Genomic DNA, 23,477 nt, shown 5'->3' on the forward strand with positions numbered 1-23,477 from the left:
TTTTTTTTTTTTTTTTTTAAAGTAAATGCATATAATGGACATAATGAACATACATACATAAAATAGGCAACTGTACGTACCTTACTCACTTTACGATATTTATTTCTGCTACGAATCAATACACGCAAAATTTACAATAAATAGAAAAAAAAATACTATACACACGTTAACTTAATTTTTCCAATAGCCAAGGAGACATGACATTTTTGAGTTTTACGTCCCACGGTTATGCCTGTTAGGCTAAAGGAGACGGTGATGAAATAGCCAAGGAGAGTTTTCTGTACACATCGTTGCTTATATGTTCAGCTTTCCACAGAAACTTTAGCCTGAGCACACTAAGCATATCAGCGTCATTTTTCACGTAAGGCAAATGTTGCAGTTCCTTTACTCTTTTGACAGAATCTTGGTAAGTCTTTAGCCTACACACTCTTTCCAACTCAATGCCTTAATTCTCTTCCTCCTCCTCCTTTTCTCCTTTCAGACTTTCCATAGAATTCTCAACTGAAACATGTATATCCGTCGTGTATGCTTCGGTTTGCACATCACAGTCTGTTTTGCTAAAAATACATCTAACCCCTCACAGGACGTCAAAAATCTTTCTAAATGCTGCACTCCGAAACTTGAAATTTTCTGTTAAGAGGCTTATTTTGAGTTTCGTTGTCCGTGTGACACAGTTTCCGTTTACTGAAGGGAATTTAACACGAGTTTCGCTAGTAAATTCTTGGGCCGTGAAATATTTCCGTTTAAGACAAGTTTCTGTTTAATAAAGGGTCCGTTGAAGACAAGTTTTACTGTATCAATTTTGTTATGTTTGTTTGTAGTATGCTTTTCATATTTTCTTAATTTTCTTTCTTTGTGTTCTTAACAGCTGCTTCTGATTTCCTCGTGCTAAAAAGAATAGATGGAGAAGAGAAGTAAAGAATCTGAAGCATTGTCAGTACCTAATGTCATTAGGTAAACTATTTTTTTTTTTATCTGTTTATTGTAGATATGAGAATACAACATCTTGCTTGTTGTAGATGGAGAGGTTTTTTTTTTTTGTTAAAAAAAAGGCTTTTTGGATTTGCATTTAGTTTTGCTTAGTATGAAAATGTACTTTAGTATCCTGCGTGTTTTATATAATCATCTTATACCTCGTGTTTGAGGTAGTTTAAGAATCGTGTTTCTTTTTAATAAATATTCTCACCCAAGCGTGTAATTGTAGGTACTAGAAGTTTTAAAAGTAGTTTCGATTTGCTTTTAAAGTGCAAACAATTGAATCGTTTCGAGATTCCAGTAGTCTATAATAGCGATCTAAGGGATAGGAAATTCCTCTGATTGTTTCTTTTTGTGTGTGTTTACTAGTAATCATTGTGGTAACTTAATAGCACTTTTGAATTCTACTAACTATTACTAATATCATTCATTTGAGATGTATAACGTATGTGTACGTATTATTTTGTTAAATTTACCTTACATTTTAAATTTATATTGATACCAAAAAAGGATGTTCTGTGATGTTTGTTAAATTTCCTTATTTTTACATTTAGAGCAAGTTGTACTTTCAGAAAAGTTTATTGTAAAGCGTGCGCTTCTGTATTTTAGTGTAAGACTTTGTAATATGCCAAAGCATATTGTGTATGTTAATGGAATGTAGAATTCGCTATGTACGAGTGGATAACATAGGACGTAGGGTTAGGATAGTATTGGAAATATTAAAAAGAAATTTTTTTAAAAGTAACTTCCTATGAACGTTATCACATCGTTTCCACAGTATAATGGTATTGTTTTATGAAAAAAGGCTTATATATATATATAGCTTTATCTATATATCTATCTATGTAAATTAAACAAAATAAAAAATAGTGATGGAAAATAACGTAATTGCTTTCAAAGTTGTAGAGTAACAACCATAGTCTTCACACAAACTATTATTATTTAAAACTATAGTTAAACCTGACAGTATAGCTCAGGAAGACGGTAATTTCTGTCCATGTTTATTAGATTTTTCTTTCGTTTGATTTTTTTTTTTTTTTTTTTTTTTTTTATACTTTTTGAAGTTCGGTGTTTTTGTGTCACCTTTCATGGGAGAGACTGGTTCCTATTTCCGATAGAAGTATATGAGTTCGGTTCTTACGTTAAAGTCCTATTATATCTTTGTGTAATCTCGACACAGAAAAGGGATGTTAAATTGTAATTATTCAAACTTTTTGTCGTCTTTTCTTTCTTTGTGTCTTTCTACAATATTCGCACTGTGATATTGGTCTGTGATAAGAGAATAAGGTGTCTAGACAAAACGTTTTGGTAATAAAATGATCTAAGCCAAATGAATGGTGATATTTTTGTAACTGCAACACTTGTGCTACCTTGACAAACATCTGATTGATCAAAATTGTAGTTTTATGTTATTCGTTGAATTTTTCAATGTGTGTTTTCACTCTTTTCCAAATATGCTGAAAACGATGACGTTTTCAACATGCAACTTTAAGAATAATGTCCGTACTTTATTACCAATTTATACAATTGTTTCTTTGATTTGTATGGGAAGCTTGATATTTGGTATGTAAAAGTATGTTACGCATACGAGTGAGAACTAGAAGAAACAAACTAGTGCTTCGTCTATAGTAGCATTCACAAGCTATCCCTAAGTAGTTGGTGCAGCTTCGTAACTTCTTCATAACGTTTTTAGTGGTATTACAAAGTTGTTTATATCGTTATCTTAGTCAAAGTGATTTTGTGCTTCAGGGTTGAAATAGCAAATTCAAAATTGTCTATAGTAAATTTTCTGTAATATAAAATCATACGAGGATCTCTTTTATACCTGGAGATACAATTGTATGTGTAATAACACATTAATAAATATTAAAATAGGAATTTTATTACTATTCCTTTATATTGATTGTATTTTTTTTTTCCTTTTGAGACTTCTTGCTTTGAGAGTACTTACGCGTTTAAGTAAGTAAAATCTGCACGGACTTAACTAAGTAATTTGTATGTGTAATATAAAATACGATTATGTTATGAATTTGTTTATGCCTTCACAAATATAGTTGATATATGTATACTTTTAGATACAGTTTTCGTTGTATGGATTTATTAACACTTGCAGTGTTGAATAAAAGTGTATAAGCATTGAATAGCTAATAAAGAAAAACGTTTGTAATTTGCTTTATTGCATAACAATATACTGTGCAAATAAATTTTTGAAAAGTATATCTATTGGATCAATTATTTCTATACTTGCAAATCAAAAAGTAGTTTCAAATATTGTATAATGATTTAATCTTAAGAAGAGCGCTGCAGAAACCAGTTCGCCCTTAAGCAATAGTGAAGCCAGTAAGTGGGAGTAAACCATAATTGACAAGTTATATGACTGTTCCACTGGATGGTACTAGAGAATGGATGATTTTAGTTGATTTCAAAGCAACAGTTATTTCATGAATGACGTCTTCTGCTTAATCTTAAAATATTGTTTCTTTGAACATATCACTTTTATGATACTTCTGTTCTTTCTATTAGCATAGAGCTTCTTAACCATTTTAGCCCAGGAAATCTAGAGCAATTTTACCCTCAACCTGGGCAAAATTGCAACACAAGCTTTTAAAACAATTTTCGATTCAGGAATTACTACTGAATAACATATTCAAAATCCGACAAAATCGGACCACGGGAACACCCCCAAAAACGGTTTTCAAAATGGCGGACCATGGTTTTTCGAAAAAATCGTAGACCTTTACGTTAGCGGCTCTAGTAGCCCTCTTAATTGACACAGAGACATGAATGATACCTCGTTGGAACGCTCATAGACCACAAATTCCAACGAAGTCACTTTTGTACCCATCATGCCCAACCCGTAGTAGAAGAAGAAGAAGAAAGTCGATTTTTGTTTTTTTAATTGATATTTCTTAGACCCTGGCAACACTGTACTTCCTCATACGCCGGCAGAAAAATTCCCACACGTAGACCAGACATTGGTAACAATAATATAAAGAAATGAAGGACGTAGGTTCGACAGTAAGGGAGATAAAAATTCGGAACCGGGGACCAAGGAGGGTCACTCTGAATATTTTCTACGGTGGTCTAACTTCTGTTTCTTAGATCTAGCATCCTCCCTAATTGTCACAGAGGCATGAAGCATACCACGTTGGAAAGCTTATGGAATCCACTTGCCAACGGCGTATCGTTTGCGCCCCCTGTACCCAACCTGTAGAAAAAGAAGAAGAAACCTTGAAAAAATTGGGAAAATCTACACTTTTACCTTTCTTGGGCTCTGGCAACCCTGATAATCGTTGGGTACAGGGGGCACAAACGATACGTCGTTGGAAATGGGGTTTCATAAGCTTTTCTACATGTTATAGTCTTGCATGAACCTAGGCACTGAAGAACCATGGCTGATTCCCTTACACGTTTGTGTATCATCTGCAGAAGCCTAGATCCTGACGAAAACCTCATCACACTTCAAGAAAAGGGAGCTGAAGGAGTGAACAATGCCAGTAAGGCTCGCGGTAGTAACATTCTCGCCGCTGCAGGTATGGTGGTTCATGTATCTTGTCGCAAACGTTACATTGATTTAAAAAAAAAACTTGCGATTGCCCTAAAAAGAAAAATGTCATCGCCGATTCACGCTCGAGTTACTCGCTCGTCGGATGGGTCCTTCAACAGCAACAGTGACTGCCTATTTTGCTTAGCGTCTGTCTTATTTGATGACCGTCACGTGTTGAAATCAGAAAATGTGCGAGTGAAAACACAAGCATTGCCACACAGCATTTTAAAGTGTTGCAATGAACGAAACGATACCTGGTCACAAACTGTCCGAGGTCGAATTGAGTACTTCTCATCTGTTCTTCATGCAGCAGATTGTGTCTATCACAGATCATGTAGTATCAACTTTCGAACAGGTAGAGCAATTCCTCAACAATACTGCACCGATAGTCAGTCAGCTCGAAAAAAATTCCGGGCTGGGCGACCTACAAATGATGAGAGAATCCGAGCATTTCAGTGCATCTGTAGTTATTTGGAAGAGCACGATGATGAGCAACTAACTGTGGAAGAACTTGTTACAAAAATGGGCACATTTCTCGAAGGGACTGATCAGATTGCATATGACAGACGGCACATGAAGCGTCAACTAATGGAGTACTTCGGTGAAAAATTTATAATTTCAAGTGACAGTGGAAAAAACGACTTCATTACACTTCGAGAAACTGCCAATCACATTCTACGGGCATATCGTGATTTACTACGGGAGTATGATCAAGAAAAGGAAAAATAGAATAATAGAAACCGTAGCTCGACTGATCAAAAGCGACATAAAATCCAAACTACAAACTGGAAGTAAAACATATCCTTCACCGCAACGACTTGACCATTCAGGAATCCCTTCAGTACATTCCACCTTTCCTTAAACTATTCTGTTCCACACTTTTTGCCGGAAAGGACAATGAAACCAAAATAGCATCGATTGGCCAGTGTTTGATGCAAGCAGCCAGACCAAGAGCTATATAACTCCTCTGCAGTTAGATGTTGCTTTGCAGCTGCACCACCACTATCGATCGAAACATCTGATTGACACGCTGCATCACTTGGGATTTTGCTCTTCATACGCGGAAGTGCAGCGGTTTGAACGCTGTGCTGCATGTACATTTGGTACTCATGTGATCGAAATGTCAGCAGACCAGACTCTCCTCGTTGCAGTGGATAATGTGGACCATAATCTTCAAACGCTGAGTGGTTTAGGCACATTCCATGGTATGGGGATGTTGGCGGCCATTACTCCATCCACTATTACCAGTCTAACCATTCTTCGGAAGCCCGTCTCTGATGCTGATGTGAAGTCCATTGCCAGTGTTCCCATTCATGCATACACTGAAGCCAAAGCTATTTTTGAAAAGGTGAACTGTGAACTGGTAACAGCACCATCACCGAACGAAAGCTCCCAGGATATTTTTTGGAAACTTTCCTGTCACTTTCCGTCACGCACACCAAACTGGTCAGGAATGTACATTAAAAAGTTTCCGAAGTATTTTAAACTGGTAAACTGTAATCAAAAATGCCATATTACACATTAATTGTCTGTAAGTTATCTTACCAATTTTCATGTACTGTATATAGAAAACATTATAGTACCAAAATACCTATCCTCATTGTTTAAATCATACCTTCCTTTAGTTTTTTCATTCGGTAGGCCTATGGTTAGATAGCATAAATAAATTGTCATGTAACATTCCTTTAATTTTCATCGATGCGTCCAAAAATCAGGACTTACGGTACCAATAAGTGCAACGATATATATATATATATATCACAAGAAAACATCAGGAGACAGTAGGTTACCGTCATATTCATCGATTTTCGAAGATCAAGTCGAATTTGATATGCGACAGGCACTGTTAATCACATATAAGAAAAAAATCTGTAGGCCCTATGTATTTTTCAGACTCATTAAGCATATTAAAATCTCTCAAAACTATCAAATGGGGAAAGAAAATCGCTTGGCCAATCATAAATTCAAAATCCTTTCTGGGAAAAATCCCAAAAATAACTCCAAAGTTCAGTTTGTATGGACTACTGCATACTGGCATAATTTTAAACAATATAGTTGACGAATTGGCTAAGGAATCATGTCGTAACGGTAGTACTGTCACAAATATTAAAATGCTTTATTACAATTTTTATGGCATTTTTCAAGATAACATTGAATATATATATATATATATATATATATATATATATATATATATATATATATATATATATTTTTTTTTTTTTTTTTCAACATGGGTCAGGAAAATATTTCTGGTTTATTTAACCCGTCACTTTACAACCTATCCTTTCTATATTTAAAAATGGAACAGACGTGACATTATACAGATAATAAGACTTAAGTTAAATACTGCTCTCACTCTGGAAAAAATGAATATAATGAAACGTTTGGATTCTCCTCCATGCCCTTATTTATTACAAATATGTTCATTAAACAATATAATATTTCAGTGCAAATATTATACCACCTTCGGAGAAAGAATATTAAAATTACTCTATCTTCATTTCTCCCACGGCCCTTTTAATATTCTGACAATTTTAGCAAACAATAACATTGAATAGTTTATAATAAAATATTTGAAAGAAAGAAAGGAGTATGTTTAGCAGAAGGGGTACAGAAACATGTACGTAAAAACACAAAATTTACAGGAGAAATGGATGATGGAAGTACTTGGACGTAACATAAAGTAACCAAATCTAACCTAACCTAAACTAATCTAACCTGAACTAACATAAACTAACCTAATGTGAACAGAAATTCCCAAAATTGTAATATATATATATATTAGAAAAAAGGGCTGGGCTCCTTCTGCTAAACATAGGCCGAAAAGAATCTGAACTTTTAAAACGGTAAAAACAAATTATCTTGTCTCATTAAAGTAGGGATTTTAGCCCCAATAGTTAATAATACAAAAATTCTTATGATATTTATTAAAATTAAGGACATTAAAATAATATAGAAAAATGATTGACAGAGCAAAAAAAAAATCCATAATTTTCGTATTCTGAATGTAAAAAAAAAAAAAAAAAAAAAAAAAAAACACGTGATTCTTAAAAGACAGATAAATGATAATGAATAGGTGAAATGGGTGAAAGCTCACGCCTTTTCCTTTTCATGATTTTTAAGTGAGGAGTAAAGAAGAAAAGAAGAAAGACAAAATGTTGCTAGGAATATTGTGGCAATACTCTTCAAGTAAAATGTTCTTTGCAGTGTTTAATTGCATAACTTACAGCAAATTCCAATTTCATTTGGAAGTGAAAAATTATAAAGATTAAAATGTTCTAGGTAAAGAACATTTATTACAGCATTCGAAGCATATCCGACATGGTTTTTCAGGTAAAATAGTTTCAGTAAATAACCATTCTTAATCGGAATTAGGTTGATTCCACTGCATTTTTTTTTTCAATTTAATTTTTTAAAGTAGTTAATATGAAAGAATATCTTCTAGAGGTAATTTACAATAATTTAGAACTAAATTACACGAAGGAGAATTCTTTATAATGAAAGAAGTTAATTAGTAGAACTACTATAGGTTTGATTGGAATGCGTTTAATTTCAAAAGAAATACATCATACAATGTCGATAAATAAGCCAGTGGGGAGAATTCAGCCGAAGCAAATGAAGGCCTTCATAAGTAAACTTGATTTCTCAGTCACAGTCTAATTGGAAGTAAAAAATGAGGTAATTCTTTACAAATCTGGTGTGGCTATTCTAGCATATGTGGAGATCCCATATCATTGTTTAGTACAATGGTACTAAACTGTTGTAGATGTATCGGTATCTTGAAAAATAATCAATGAATTATAATTTTCTGCATGAAGCAACGAACTACTTACCAGTTTGTGTTCCGCCACACTCCAGAAATACAATTTCCGCTACATGTGCGCGCACACACCCACTACAATGTAAGCAATCAACATGGATTCCAGCCGTCAAATTTTATTACGCAACATTTTTTGTAATTTTTAAATTTAATTTAAAGCTACTTATAGATAATCTGCAATCTTCGCTACCACCCATATTAAATCGACAACACATCTACATAAAAATAAAGCAGAAAGTGCACTCCTACCTACTCGGGAAGTACCACACCAGTGTCATAATATATTAATAAAAATGAAAATAGTTCAGTTTTATGTTGCACAGGTATGCTGGGTTAGCAAGGGAGATGATGATTATGAAAAATAGTGGAATGAAGGAAGTGGGAGGAAACGGGAGAACCCAGAGAAAACTAAGCACACGGTGTTCGTTCACCACAAAGTCCATTTGGCACGAACTGGGATCGAATCAGGGCAGGGGTGTAGCCAAGGAGGGGGACATCGGGGCCAGGCCCCCCAAATGACCAACTTTTACAATCGTCGTAAGATTACCTCGTTTCAGTCACTTAAAAATAACAAAGTTTACATATAATTAATAATTTACTGTAAAATAGTATGGAAAAATACTATTTTACCATACCAATCGAAAAATAGTATAGTATCTCTTCCTTACACCGATCGGAAAATAGTATGGTATACTTTTTCTTTTCACAGTAGATTACACAGTTTACCGCGATTTATATTTGACAGTTTGAAAACAAATGTTTTAACAAGGTACTATAAATACTACCATACAACAATGGTACTAAACTGATTTGTAAGTTGGGCTGCATTACCTTTTTTTGTATGCTGTAACTAATGTTTAAAAAAAAAAAACATATTTATATCAGATGGAAAGTTTGGTGAAAACAACGTTATTCGGTTTTTCAGTTTGGATTCCAATTAATCGGTAATTTTCAATTATTTTTATGTCACCATCCCGCTTAGGAGTACTAATGGGGACTAAAATTTGGATTTAAATGACATCGGAAGTGTCATTGTTCATATCAGCCACCCCGAAAACTATGGATTCGACATTAATATTGGTCATTTTCGATCATTTTTACATATCTTCTCCTTCTCTTCAAAGTGCATCTTCAAAGTGAAGCGATAAAATCCATCCCAGGCCCGAAACTCATCTATGTTGAAAATTTGATCGTGATCGGTCGGGTGATTCAAGAGTTAATTTACAAATGTAGTCACTTTCATTATATATATATATATATATATATATATATATATATATATATATATAGATAGATAGATAGATAGATAGATAATTAGATATAGATTTTCCCATTATTTTGGAAAGTTGTGAACTATAGCCTATATAAATTGAATCATACAGTAGGGATTCCAAGATGCACTAGACACCAGCATGACTGTGAGGAACTCTGTGTGTATTGCAATATAATAAAACTCCGTTTTGTGGCTATCGCAGCATTGCATTTACGACATACGCTTTTCTGGAGTTAGTTGTTAGTGATAGTAACCACCGCTTTAAACTTCCTTCGCGTTCCCACTCGTATTGCTATTTTTGAGAATATTATTTAAAAGTTTTGATTCGAATCGTTACCCACTCTTTTCTTCTCAGAGGTTTCGCATGTGAAACAGAAGAAACTCTTTTTCGTGAAATAATATTTTCCGCGGCGGAACGATCCACAATTTGCAGACCAAAAGATATTAAAAACCGAAAGATATTATAATTCGTCAGATATTAATATCGTACTATTTTTTTTTTTTTTTAATTTTTGGATTTGAATATTTCTGAAGAAATCGAATTTATTCGCATTCTCACACTGTTTTAGGACAAGAAGAATTTGTAAAGTGGTAAACTAAAGTCCAAAGTCCAAAGAAGATGCTCGAAAAATTGTTCACAAACGTGCTGTCCCTGCTCCTTCATGTGTGCAGCCACTTCTAATCTGTGGTCGACAAGGAACATAACTTTGCGTCGTTGACACTGGCGAACTTCAAATGCACGAAGCATCCTGGATCTCGGAGGAAGAGGTCGATGTTATTTCTTTAGATCCTGTTTTAACTGCATCTTCCGCAGTACTTTCTCCTTGCCAATCACCTTAATATACTTGCATCGACAAGGCAAATCTTTTTCCTCTATTTTTCCACGACATCTTCACTTCCCTTCCTAGGTGGCACACACCACAATGTCTTCCATCTTCGATCAACCGTCACACTGATACGACCGCTGCTCATGTACAAACCGTCCGGTTTGCATATACTGGAACTTATGAATTCACTCAGGCTATAAATCCGCACGACATTAGAGCTACTTTTGCCACTAAACGCAGTACGACACCTGGATTTGACTCCATCACATGCTCTCTTCAAATATGTATCTTCTTTTATTATGATTCTAAGTCATACCTTCATCTTTCGTACTGGCTTTTTATCGCTCGATTTTAAGTATTCTAAAGCTCTTCTATTTCCTAAGTGAAAGAAACTACCTTCCGACATTCAGTCATATTGACCAATCCATTTAACGAGTTGTCTCGTCAAACTATTAGAAGATTCTCGTTCGACGGCATCACGCCTACCTCTTAATATACATTCTTCTGTCGATTCATCAAGCTGGTTTCCGACTATAAAAGTACATTAGGTCACTATTGCGACTTACCACTTCCATTTATAACCAATACAACCAGGACTTTACATCTTGTTTAGCTACATTTGATTTTGAAAGTTCATTTGGCATCCTGGTTTGATATACAAATTACATAAATATCTGTTACACACATCTTATATACGACTAGCTGAAATACCCATTCTTTGCATCGGGACTGTATTTGGAAGTCAACGCCTGTGGGAGTATCACCATTCATCTCAGCGACCGCGAAAACTATCGATTTGATACTAATATCGGTCATTTTGGATAATTTTTACATGTCTCGATACTCTCCCCCCCCCCCCGCGGTGACTCCCGGACGGCAGTCGAATGGAGTGTGTTTGGAAGCTAATGCGATCGGAGTTTCACCATTGATCTCAGCGACCGTGAAAACTATGAATTCGACAATAATATCGATCATTTTTTAGTACTTTTACATGTCCCAGTAAACGCCCTCCTGAGACCTTCTGGTTCGAAATCTGTAAAAATCGCTTCATCTTGGCCTGGGACCTGAACCAAGGTACCCGTGACCAAATTGGTAACTCTTCAGTCCACTCGTCTGGTCCCCAGGCCGCACACAGACAGACAGACTCACAGACAAACGAACTTTTTATTTTATTTATATTAGATTAGATTAATCAATACCTTCTTAACGCGTATTGATTACAACTATTTCACCCCATATTCTTACATTCTGGCATATCTCAATGTTTTTCTTTGTCTCCTTTGTTGAACTTTATGTTGCTAATCTCAAATTCACTCCCTTGTATGTCACTTGTTTCCAGTTTATTTCTATTATATATAGTGGAGTATCCAGGATATGATCAAGGGAGGAGCTAAACCATAGTTTGCCGTTTTATCCAGTGTAAAGTAGGATTACAGCCCATTTTATCCAATGTATACCTGAGCGTCAAGGGGGGAATGCTATACCCCCTATAGCTCCTCTTGGATCCGCCACTGTATATATATATATATATATATATATATATATATATATATATATATATATATATATATATATATATATATATATATATATTAGGGTGGAGTGGAAAATTTTTTTTTTCACCAAGCAAAACGCCTGGGGTCCAAAAAGTTGCGTAGTGGCCTGGTGACAACGGGTGTAAAATATTACCTTGATTGGTTGATATCTTCAGGTTGCGCATGCGCACTGAAGTTTGGCGAAAATGAGGAAAATTTGAAAAAAATGGGATATTTTATTTTATTTTATTTTATTTTATTTTTGTCACCAAGCAAAACGCCTGGGGTCAAAAAAGTTGCGTAGTGGCCTGGTGACAACGGGTGTAAAATATTTCCTTGATCGGTTGATATCTTCAGGTTGCGCATGCGCACTGAAGTTTGGCGAAAATGAGGACAATTTGAATAAATGGGATATTTTAATTTATTTTTTATTATTTTTTTGTCACCAAGCAAAACGCCTGGGGTCCAAAAAGTTGCGCAGTGGCCTGGTGACAACGGGTGTAAAATATTTCCTTGATCGGTTGATATCTTCAGGTTGCGCATGCGCACTGAAGTTTGGCGAAAATGAGGAAAATTTGAAAAAAATGGGATATTTTAATTTTTTTGTCACTAAATGTGAAATGAAATAAAACTGTTACACCATATTTTTGTCGTTTCTCATTCATCATGGAAATATGTGTATTTACTATTTTTCATTTATTTCTTGTTTAAATATTTAACCTAATACGCATTTTTTCTTTGTTGCAGAGAGCGATTGTTGCCGTATAGTTAGCTGAGGAAGTGAAATGAACAAAGAGTCCACGCGCAACAGTCGCAGTTATGTTCCGAGACAGGTAGAAGGGTAAACGGACAATTACACAGTAAAAAAAGTAACTGAGAAAATTTATAATCTTTCGAAAACAAGACGTCAGGTTGACTGCCCGGTTGTAGGGAGTGCCTCCCGCCTACCGGATGCAGTTCTTCCCACACATCTAGATGTCCTGAAGTACGTGGAATTCAAGCGTGAAGAAAAGAAGCAGCTGAGCAAGAAAGACCCGCCTCTGTCTTTCATCGCAGACAAAGTGGCCTGTCAGGTAGAGGAGGTATGGACTAAGGCATCGATTCCGACAGTGAGTCACCAGAGAGTCGTGGAACTAATTAAGAAGGATGTGGAGAAAGTACAGAAGCTGAAGAAGTGTTCCTTAAGTCGAAGGAACGTCGATGCTTTCAAGAAATCGCTGGACTCATTTCTAGATGAAAATGGCAAGTTGCTCGACATCGACGGTTGCAAATGTCAGAAATTTTCCCTCTGCCAGTACGAGAAAGGTCCCCATACAGGAGCAAGAATTTATTGTCGACCAGAGAACAGCTCGGCAGATGTTCATTGGGAGACTGGACGTCAAAGTCACCAAGGCCATTCAGAAACGATTAAGTAGGAGGAGTCCGAAGCAGCCAGAGCGAGATCTTTCAAAAAGCGGAAGGAAGACCCCGGTCCAAGTTCCCAATTTGACACGGAAGCTGACTATTCGGATTCCAACGATGGCGTCAATTGCGTGGAGTCTGCTATTGCTGAGACAACTGACCAATCAGTAACCTTCGATACCCGGAAATCCACAAAGCAGTCGCCCAGTACCAGTCTCAAATTCCCCACGTTTGCCCAGGTGTTAGACAGATATGGGATTGCTGACAGGCCTGCCGCAGCGATTGCTTCTGCTATTCTGCACGACACAGCCCATCCGTCAGCTGAGAGACGGTCATCGACAGAAGCAAAGTCAGGCGAGAGCGAGAGAAGATGAGGAAGGGTTTACAAGATCCGCCTCTCCAGCTCCAACCACTGCGGGCACTCTACTTCGACGGGAGAAAGGACAAAACGATGTCTGTTGAAATAATGGCTGATGGAAAATTACATCGCAGAGAGATTGTGGAGGAACACGTGTCCCTAATCAGTGAATCAGGGTCTACATACTTTGGACACGTGACACCAAAATCCGGATCTGCTATAGCAATTACGAATGCAATCCTGAAATACGCAATCGTCGTGAACATGGAGTTGTCGGGACTGCAGGCGATCGGCAGCGACGGTACTGCTGTCAACACAGGAAAGCGAAATGGGGTTATTCATTGCCTGCAAGTTGAGCTGGGCAAGCCATTCCAGTGGATAGTCTGTCAACTCCACTTCAATGAGCTTACCCTACGTCATCTAATCGAGTATCTAGAGGGACCTACAAAGAACCTTCATATTTGCGAGAACCTTCCTGTCCCGGAGTTCCAGCCTATCCAAGGCAGTTTTCCCGACGTCGTCTCAGACCTCAGCACCGACCAGCAGCATCTACTCGACATCTGTCGGGCTGTCGCAACCGGGCAATTACCGCAAGGGCTGGGAGGAAGAAGTCCTGGCATGTTGTCCCATTCACGATGGTTGACTACTGCAAATCGAATCTTGCGGCTGTATGTGGCGAGTGAAATCCTATCTGAAAACCTAGTCATCTTGTCCACGTTCATGGTCCGCGTGTACGCTCCAATGTGGTTCAATATCAAGCGCCATTGGAAGATCACGGATGCACCAAAAAATCTATGGCATTCCATGCAGTTGTCGCAGTACCTCGATCCGGAACTGAAGAAGGTCGTTTACGACACCATGCAGAGAAACGCCTTCGCCGCACATCCCGAAAACCTCCTACTGGCGATGCTGCATAACGAGAGACCTCATATTCGTACTTTGGCCAAGAAACGAATCCTGGAGGCAAGAGAGACTCCTCCTGGTCCTGGCGGCTCGATTTGAACCTTCGAAGTTCCGCCGTTGAACTTCAGCGCCAAGGATTACACAGACATTATCTTTTGGCAAGACCTCGCTGTCACCGAACCGCCACTCGTTATTGGACTGCCAGAAGATAGCCTGGATCAAGATCAACTTCAAAATCTGTGGTGGAAGGATCTACCGTGCCATACGCAACCAGTCGAACGATGCATTCGTGTGGTGACAGAATCTGCAACTCGAGCCTGTGGACAGGACAGGCGCGATGGTTTCATCCGGGAACGTCTTCTGAATCGGCTCGTGATGCCGAAGTTTGAAACTAAGAAAGACTTTCGCCCCTGTTAATCATTAATTAATTAATTAATAATTAACTAATTGCTTCTTAACTTACTCTTACAAACAATACATGAATGTTGCTAACAGAACTTCAGTGCACGAATTGGGCTTAATGGAATAATAGCATTTATTGGTAAAGCAAAAAAGGATGTTACTTCAGTGCGCATGCGCAACCTGAAAATATCAACCGATCACGGAAATATTTTACACCAGTTGTCAACTTTTTGGACCCCAGGCGTTTAGCTTGGTGACAAAAAAAATAAAAAAATAAATTAAAATATCCTAATTTTTCAAATTTTCCTCATTTTCGCCAAACTTCAGTGCGCATGCGCAATCTGAAGACATCAACCGATGAAGGAAATATTTTACACCAGTTGTCAACAGGCCACTACGCAACTTTTTGGACCCCAGGCGTTTTGCTTGGTGACCAAAAAAAAAAAAAAAAAAAAAAAGAAAGAAAAGAAATTAAAATATCAAATTTTTTCAAATTTGCCTCATTTTCGTCAAACTTCATTGCACATGCGCAACCTGAAGATATCAACCGATGAAAGAAATATTTTACACCCGTTGACACCAGGCCACTACGCAACTTTTTGGACCCCAGGCGTTTTGCTTGGTGAAAAAAAGTTTTTTTCGCTCCACCCTAATATATATATATATATATATATAAACTTTTTAAAGCGATCTTCAAATATTTAAGAAGTTGAAAAACAATGCTGTGTAGCATCAGGGAAGCAGAGTTGTCTTCAATATTAGGAGGCGGGCAGATTTAAGGCTTATCGTTGGGGAACATCCATTTCAACTCACTTTCCTTTGTGGCAATCCGACATAAATCATCACATTTCTCCCCCAAAAAACACGTTTCAAATTGGATTATTGAGGGGGAGAGTCCCCCCAAGTTTCAAGGTTGGAGGGAATATGTCCTCCTCATCTCCCCGGGATTTGCGACAATGGAAATGGTGCCTGGACGTGAACTTTTAGTAGAGGAAGGAACGAGTTAGCCAAAATAGAAAGGCAGCACCACGTCCCAAACAGGATTTGCATCCCAAGAAGACAATGTTGTATGTCTGGTGAGACATGAGATTATCTGCAGTGAACTCCTACCCAGTAATCGTACCACTATACTGCTGCTGTATACTGTGATAAATTCCAACGTGTTCAAGAAGCAGTTAACGAAAAAAAAAAAAGCAGAATAACGACATTGCACCACCATCATCCACATGGACAATGCTAGACTGCATGTGGCATACCTTACAACCGTTATCATTCAGCAGTTTCTAATAAGAGCTTGTTCCTCATCCGGCATATTCCCCGGATTTGGCTTCTACAGATTACCTGTTCCTCAGTCCTATTTGAACTAACTACGTGGCACATCTTTTGTAAACGATGAACAGTTGCAAAATTCATTGACGACTTCTATGCATCCAAGCCACCGAGTTATTTCCGTAAAGGCATCTAACAGCTTGCCTGAATATTGGAAACAGATTATGAACACTGCAGAATTCATTAGTTATTCACTTTCTGATTAGTTCAACTATCAAACAAGAAAAGTATATATTGGTTCCAAACGGCACAATTTAATGCATCAACCCAATATTATGTGGACTATAACTTCGTACACATAATAAAGATTACAGATACAGTAGATTAGAGAACTACAGTAGAGGTCTGCACGGGCCGTAATTCGACCCGTGAATTTACATAATGTGAGGCCCGACCCGAGTCCGAAATATGTTTTAGCATTTACGCCCGAGCTCGTGAGCTTCGGGCCATAATCAAATGAGCCCGAAATAAGTCTGAATTAGAGAAACTTTATAATTAACGCAAAATTGTACTTTTATTTACAGTAATTAGAGGTTTAATTTTGCAGTTGTGCTTTAAAAGTTTTCCAGAAAGAAGGCTCCAATAAATATCGTTGTACAAAGTTACGTTACAAAGTTAGGCGCGAAAAGACCCGGTAAATATGATTGTATATTTGAAAATTTACGACCTGCGCCCGAAGTAATATATACTTTGTAGGCTCGAGGGCACGGCCCGAATCCGTGCAAACTTCTAAACCACAGCACTCTACTGAAATGAATCCAGATTTTCTATGAAATGAGGAATACTCTGTTATTTGTAAAAAATTCCAACACCAAGGAAGAATGACGTGAATACACCAAATACAGAATTTGTATGGCAGTATGACATAACGACGATTTGGCCTACGATTTAAATGTCAGCAGGATGACAAATGCATGGATGAACCCAACAACTCCTCAGTTTAGTGCTCGGAGTAGTGCTGGAAGAATTTATGCAACAGTAAAGTAGTGCAGCGTGATAAACAAAGAGGAAACGGACGTCAATGTCGAAGGTAGCAATACAAACAAACGATTGTGTTTGAAGAGGGTCGAATGTTCGGCCTATCAAGCATAGAGTATGCTAAAAACTACACTAGTGTTATGAAATGTATGTTGGATATAGATATAAACTTATAGAATAAAAATTAGAAAACTAATTTTCTAATCTGAAAGTGTGTATTATTGAAGGAATAAGATACAAGACTATTGACAAAACCGCAAAAAAGCAGAGAATACCCCATAAAGGCTGAACTGAGGCTCGAACCCGGGATCTTCGTATTATAAGACAAACTTGTGATATTGCATTCGGTACATTGTACTTCTCCATTCGGGACATTAACCCTCCTACACTCCCACCTCATGAGCTTTCGAAACGACCCTGCATATTACCCAGGGAATAAAATGAGGATGTGGTCAGTGTGACCACCGCTAATACTTTCGCACTAGATCGAGTACCTTTTATAATATTTTAGTGTTTTAGTACGTTCACCAACAAATCTAGTACTTTTCTGCTCTTCTTCTCTCATAAAAATATTTGGGAGAGAAAAAGGAATCTTATGAAAATTTATCGATTTTGTGCTGTAACTTATAATTCATTCTATTGAGGAAAATAGGAAGTACAAAAGTGTCAAAGAACAAAGGGTTAAACCTAATAAATGACCACAGTAAACAATATTCGTTTAAACAATAGGCTATTAAGGAATTAAAACTCAATTTTCTCAATAAGCCCATTTTATGATATTTCTTGTTTTCTCTGGACATGCTCTATATTATTTGTCATAATTGTTACTTTATAGGCTTTACAGTGAGTTCTAATATGACAATTAAGCAGAGATTCCGACAGGATTTTTAGTTTATGGGTGTAAAGTGAAAATTGGGAGGATGTAAGTGGTTTACACGGTTTGTATCGAATTTTGGCTGTAAAAAAATTAAAGTTGGGGGTTCTTTCAAGAATGTAGGAGGTCACTGCCCCACCCACAGGGGAAGGGGAGCTGCCGGAAATCTTCTAGTAAGATACTAACATCTTAAAATGTCATAAACAGGGTGAAACCGAAGCAGATAAAATTTTAGTACTTTTTCCCTAGATCTAGTACTTTTTTCTGCATAGGTTAGTACGAAATATTTTTGCTGGGTGGTCACACTGGATGTGGTTGTCGACATCTTGCTCGTGATAGTGATCGAGGAAACGGTGTCCACAAATGATGTCTTTTGTACCCATATACGAGGGGGTGCTGATAAGTTCTTAGCTCATGTGGTTCGGATTCCACGTTAATCAGTAGGTCCACGTCTCATATAGCCTCGCTGCTGAACGGGACGATAAACTCAAAATCAAATCAAATCAAAGTTCTTAGCTTTACTAAGAAAAATAAGGCTCTCATACAACATACTCTCCCTTCAATTCGATGCATTTTTTGCTTCGGGCCTGCAATTTATTTAGGCCCTCTAAATAAAACACTTTTGATTGGGTGTCAAACCATGAGTTTTCTGCTGTATTTGCTTCAGAAATGGTGGCGAATTTTTGCCCCTTCAAGTGTTTCTTTAAATTTGGGAATAGGTGGTAGTCTGATGGGGCCAGGTCAGGTGAATATGCTGGGTGGTGCAAGTTTTTCAAATCCTAAGATAGCCAATTTTTGCATCGCGATATTCCTCTTGTGAGGAGATGCGTTGTCTTGAAGGTCACAACTTTTCGGGACAACTTTCCACGGCGTTTTTGCTTCAGCTCTGAGTGAAGCCTTTCCAGTAATGATGCATAGTAAGCTCCGGTTATGGTGTTCTAGGTAATCAACAAAGATTACCCCATCTTTATCCCAGTGGTGCCCACCCCCCTTATGTCCATGACGCACCCCCCGCAACTGTCTATCCATAGGTGTTCTTCCATGAAAAAATCTTTTCGATTAATTTTTACACCCCCTCAAACATATTTATATAGATTTTTAACCCCCCAAATATTTCAATGACGCAGTTTGCGTCATAGCCCCCCTTGTGGGCACCCTTGCTTATCCCAAAAAACACTGGCAAGAACCTTTGAACTTGATTTTTGCACACGAAACTTTTTTGGCCTCGGTGAACCAGTGTGACACCACTCTTTTGATTGTTCCTTTGTCTCTGGATCATATAAATAGATCCATGTTTCATCTTCCGTGACCAAACGTTTCACAAAATTAGTCCCTTCCTGCTCAAAACGGCTCAAAACCTCTTTGGAAGCAAGCACTCTTGCAATCTTTTGAACGTCTTGCAAACATTTCGGCACCCATTTGGCAGAAAGTTTGTTCATGTGCAAATGATCGCGAATAATGACACCAACGCGTTCACGGGACTTTTAGCAGAAATTCGTCTGTCTGTGAGAATCATTTCATGAACTTGTTCAATGATTTCTGGCACAATCACTATGGATGGTCTCCCAGGGCGGGGGATCTTCAGTGCCAATATGGCCTGTCTTAAATTTCACAACCCAGTTCTTCACTGTGGCATAACAAGGTGCATGGACCCCCAATGTTTGTTGCATCTCACCATGAATCGTCTTTGCAGATTTCCCCTGGAGGAAAAGGAACTTCATCACCGCTCGACTCTCAACATCGTTGAACTTGTTGGGCTGCCCTGCCATCTCAAGCAATCACCTTAAAAAAAAAAAAAAAAAAAAAAAAAAAAACTTTCCTTAGTACCAATGTTTTAATATTTCGTCACAAACATATAGACACATGTAGCTTTCAAATAAAAACAAACATTATAAATATCGGAAGGGGGAAGGGGGCAAAGCTAAGGACTTCCCAGCATCCCCTCGTACAAATAACGTGGCAGGCGACCACACATACGTATTGAATGCGTTTCATTCAGTGCTGTTGCTAGGACATATAGAGAAAACAGAGTATACACATAGAGGCTTCACGCGATATTGATTTATCAGGAAGGTTAGAGAGTTCTGAAATTATCATTTCTGCGTGGCTATATAACAAATCTGAGCTACACATTCCCTTCTATTCACAGCACCTTTCCTGGTTTTGCAATTTTCAAGATCAGTAGTGTGTATGGAATCCCATTTAGAAAAGTAAAATCCCAGTCATATTATGTGTTTTTCTTGCTTTGGAAACATATAGGCATTGTAAGTGAGATTATCACGACAAAGAAGTTGTTACACCTGTATTAAAGTTGAAAACAATAGCTATTTAATAAATATTATATCTAATTCAGTAACAAAGATTTCACGAAGTTTCTGTAACAATACTATCAGCTTTGGTAGTTGATATTACTGTATGAAGATACTGTATGTTTCAGTTCTAATCATTCATCATGTAGTATATAAATAATGAGAACCATGGATCTTGTTTTCCTGTTACGACTATTGTCCTATTTTGTAAATCATTTATTTCTTTACAATCGCGCATTTAATCTTGAAGACACTTGGTGTAGTTAAGAAGAAACAGAAAGATCTTTGTGTTTTTGTGAATTTCTCGTCTTGAGAGCATAAAACTTCACTTGTCTCTGTTGGATTATCTTTCAAAAGGTTTGTGATCTATTTATAATCTATTATAATTAAATATTAATAAAATTAAAGCAGGAATTTCCAAGTAACCGAAAATATATGTTTATTACTATTAAATTTCAACTAGGCTAAATGTTTTATGAAATAAATTATTGCTCTAATCTCATGCGGATTGTCATTCACTCACTGTGCTCCTAAAACTACCGAGTGAAGAACCTGAATCTTTAAAACCACGAAGCTTGGAAATTCCCAGAAATCATCAATCTGAGATAGCATTTTATTTAAATGTAATAATATGAAATGTTTAGCTTCTACTAAATTTAATTTTATAATCTTCTGTATTTTTTTATTTTTTATCTTTCATTTTATTGTTGCAATGGAGTATCAGAATGGACAAAAAACTGCTTCTACGCCATTCCGTCTTATAAAAAATAGGAATCTAGAAATTATTGCAGATTCTGTGAATTCGTTCGATGATTTTAAAATAAATACTGTAAATAAATGTTAAGTAAAATAATAATTTACTTCGTTACTTTAAACATGTAAATAATTGTTAATTTCTAAATAAGATTCATCAACACTAGGATTGGTACAGAAGATTACTGGTCAATATTCTTCAAAAGTGTTGGGGTTATTCAGTGTGCGAATTAGATAACCTATATTGGGGGGGGATAAAATTAGGCCAAAGGACATAGTCTGAAGGTTCAAATTTCAAAATGAGACAATAAATGCCTTACCCCCCCATAATATATATATATATATATATATATATATATATATATATATATATATATATATATATATATATATATATATATATATATATATATATGTGTGTGTGTGTGTGTGTGTGGCATGTGTAATAAATAAGAGATTTATTAATTTAATAAATCTACCGACAATAACTATGCACATATATATTGTGTGACATACACCCCACTAAATCTTTCTGAACGTGTTTTAATATTGTACTCACTCTTGTCCCCGTAGCTCTCTAAGGTTTATTTAGTTAATAATTTGGCTCGAGCGATAGCCATGATCACAAGCATGTTAATTTTTCCACTCATATTGAAAACTTCCACTTTGCATTAATACATACAGGTTGCGAAAAGAAACCTACTTCAGTCTTGTGAAAAACACTAAAATTATCAGTTAAACCGGACATTTTTTTTTTTAAAGAAAATCTAGATAGCCTATCAAATAAGAAATGGATTGTTGCTGGTCCCGATTTCTCACATCAAGGTCAAATCGAAGGCCAAATATTTAAAATCTCTCAATTCAAATTTCGAGCTTGTGCTTCTACTTCCCGCTAAAGCTGTGCTCATCACGACTTTTTTTTCTCCAAATATCGATTCCGTGGTGGGCACGGAAAGTCAACACTTAAAAATTACTTTACTGTTAGGTTGAAGATGAGTTGATTCACTATGGGCTACGTTATCAAATAAAGTAAAACATTACACTGAAGTTTTTCAGACAACATTAATTGCGTGGACAGCAAACTGTACAGCGAAAAGATGGGAAAATGAAGGGTTAACTTTAAAAAAAAAAAAAAAAAAACGCTCCAGTTGAAATGCTTATACAGACACGGACAATGACACGGAGAACCAGTCATATTAACAAATGCTGTAACAAATCTTAAATTATTCGCTTATTCACCTGAAAATCACCTTCATTAACATGTCTGCTCACTAGGAGCGTATCCCCCAGCGTGTACGTTAACATATACTTAGGAGAGAATACCTATATCTCAGATTTTGAGTACAGTTTCAAAAGTTCATTTCCGTAAACTGTAAAAGGCAGTGATTACTATGTTAATTGTCACAAATTAAATGCAACTCTTGAGTTGCATACACACAAACTACTAGGGAATGAAGACCATGTGCTAACAAAGAGTACACTGGAAAATGAAATAACATGTTATAACAAAAATTAAAATAAGATGATAATCGATACAAATATAGAGGATGAATATGACATATCCGAACTTCGCCAAGTATGGTAGAAGAAGCTATTTGTTTACTTCTTCTTGTCCAACCGCTAAGAACATTTATAAATCTATATGTGGCTTTGTTATACGCAATTAGTACATTCACATTCACAAACGATGACGAACTGAAGGATACGAAGGTACAGTTGCAAGTAACAACCGTAGTCATAATAATATAGTTCTACTAAACAACATTGAAAATAGTGGGTAATTAGGTGGTAAGTAGAAATGACCAAAACTGAACAGTTTACATCGATCATTTCGAAATACAGCTAGAAGATTAAATTTACAAGAAATAACAAAAATCAGTGAAATTTGGAGTTATACTAAGCATAGTTTGAGGGGGAAAGCGAGCATCCCCGGTGGGGATACTTCAGCTGACTTCTTTGGGGGGGAACAAAATGTGATTGAGGGGGAAAATCCCCCTCATCCCCCCCGGTAATTCGCACCCTGGGGTTATTTATTTCCCGTTATGCAGGATAACATTACAAAAAATAAATTATCAATGTGCAACGTAGCCAGGTTTCTGTACTCCCATTACGGGGAATCTCGTTAGCAGGTGTGTTTACGAGTTTCTGATACTAATCTTGCAACTACGAGAATGTTGATGTCAATCTTCC

General features: G+C 36.8%; 2 protein-coding genes across 5 annotated transcripts in view; both read left to right on the plus strand.

Moving 5' to 3' along the window:
* LOC145667090 (uncharacterized) overlaps window positions 1-2,005 on the plus strand; it is a 28,096-nt gene extending 26,091 nt beyond the window's left edge. For both annotated transcript variants that reach the window (XM_081734810.1, XM_081734809.1), the window contains exon 4: window positions 869-2,005. The gene's annotated coding sequence lies outside the window, so the exon portion shown is untranslated. The remainder of the gene's footprint in view (window positions 1-868) is intronic.
* Window positions 2,006-7,670: 5,665 nt separating this feature from the next.
* The window catches only part of LOC145667091 (uncharacterized), a 48,713-nt gene continuing 32,906 nt past the window's right edge, over window positions 7,671-23,477 (plus strand). For 2 of the 3 annotated variants that reach the window (XM_081734813.1, XM_081734811.1), the window contains exon 1: window positions 20,774-20,891. The gene's annotated coding sequence lies outside the window, so the exon portion shown is untranslated. Of the gene's footprint in view, window positions 7,859-20,773; window positions 20,892-23,477 lie in introns of those variants that run through there. The other variant, XM_081734812.1, reaches the window with a different exon arrangement.

Source organism: Thermobia domestica, chromosome 12 (assembly GCF_964235325.1).
Source record: "Thermobia domestica chromosome 12, izTheDome1.hap1.1, whole genome shotgun sequence".
Classification (NCBI taxonomy): domain Eukaryota; kingdom Metazoa; phylum Arthropoda; class Insecta; order Zygentoma; family Lepismatidae; genus Thermobia; species Thermobia domestica.